At 46.3% G+C, this 1479-nt stretch overlaps 1 pseudogene; it reads left to right on the top strand.

Moving 5' to 3' along the window:
• The first annotated feature begins 818 nt into the window (after window positions 1-818).
• LOC140515745 (cyclin-dependent kinase 2-associated protein 1 pseudogene) lies at window positions 819-1194 on the top strand (annotated as a pseudogene).
• Window positions 1195-1479: the final 285 nt, after the last annotated feature.

The following is a 1479-nucleotide window of genomic DNA, read 5'->3' as shown; positions in this document are numbered from 1 at the left end:
AATAGAAGACAATGTGAACCCTTTCTTTGGAAAAGCAAATGACCTGGAAAATAGATCCAGGACGAGATAGAGGTAGAAGGCATGTGCAGGATGTGAGATGAGAAGTCGGAGAGAAGAGGGAGCTCTCAGCAAATTGTCTCCATGTCTTTTGTCAGCTATCAGATAAGGTTCTCAGCTGTCAGGGTGGAGGAAGGGAAAGTGTTGAGGATACATTAAAAAGTTACTAAAAGTTTTTGTGGTGAATGGGAACGTGAGTTAATTAGGGAGCTAAAAAAAGAAAAAGGATTTCTTTTCTGTAGGAGGAGCCAAGCACAGGATATTGCATCTCCGAAATTTTGGCATTTTCTTAAAGTGGTTGTTCCTCACACCTGATACATTCTTCCTAAGCATCTCTGCCACCTGACTTTTTTGTCTTTCTTTAAGTCTCAGCTAAAATCCCACCATTCCTAGGATGCTTCTCCCTTCCCTGCAAATTTCTACCAATTTCCTTCTTTCTACTATTTCCTCTATATGGCTTGTGTGCTCCTTGTTGTTAATCGGTGAACACCTTGAGAGGGCGGGTTGTGTCTTAGAGCTCGTCGTATTTCCAGTGTAGCAGAGAGCCTGGCACATGGCAAGCAGCTTACGATTTTCCGTGGCCTGAACGGAACCTGATTGGGCCCTGTTTCCCCTGACGTTGTTTCCTTGTTCGCTACGGGCACAAAAAGTCCCACGAATGGGAATAAAAAAACAAAAATAGAGTTCTAGAGCGAGGGCTTGGAGGCACTCCACTGTCGCGTGGGACCTTCTGGCTTCGAGCGCTGCTCGCCTCGACGGGCATGTCCCACAAGCCCAACTTGAACACCACCTTACCGCGTGCGTCCCTGAACCCATCTCCGACTGTCCACTCACCTTTCACGAGACTGGCGGCCTCCACCTAACACCGGCACTTGCTCAGCCACTATGGACCCCTGTCTCGAGGCAACACCCAGGGTGAGGGGAGCAGCCGAGTACCTCAAAGAAAATATGCAGAACTGCTTGCTCTCCTCCAAGAGATCACACCCATGTACATGGAGAGAAAAAGTTCCATGGAGAGGCTGAAGCGAGGCATCGTTCATGCTCGAAGATTAGTACTGGCAATGCCTGGCTGATCCTGAACGAAATGCAAGATCCTACCATGCCACTTTATTCCCAGAGCTTTCCACTTCGTTATGAAGAAGCCAGAATAACACATTCCTCTGGGGACTTTCATGAGCATTCATATGAATCTCTTATTTTGAATGATCTAAAAGTTTGGCTTCTCTTCCCCTTTCTTTGTCTTATCCCCACCACCATCTCGAAGAATAGAAGAAAAGGCAATTTTGCACTTAAAGTTAACATTTTACACAGTTAGGGACTACCCAGGTCACTTTTATTTAAAGCACTGAGTCCAGATATTGCTAGTAAAAATGTTACTTATGTTGGGGCTGACGATAGTCTCCTACCCTGCTAACCCGCCCC

The sequence above is a fragment of the Notamacropus eugenii genome, chromosome X, assembly GCF_028372415.1.
Source record: "Notamacropus eugenii isolate mMacEug1 chromosome X, mMacEug1.pri_v2, whole genome shotgun sequence".
Classification (NCBI taxonomy): Eukaryota; Metazoa; Chordata; class Mammalia; order Diprotodontia; family Macropodidae; genus Notamacropus; species Notamacropus eugenii.
Note: the sequence above shows the minus strand (reverse complement) of the source record. Positions and strands in the feature narration are given on the sequence as shown.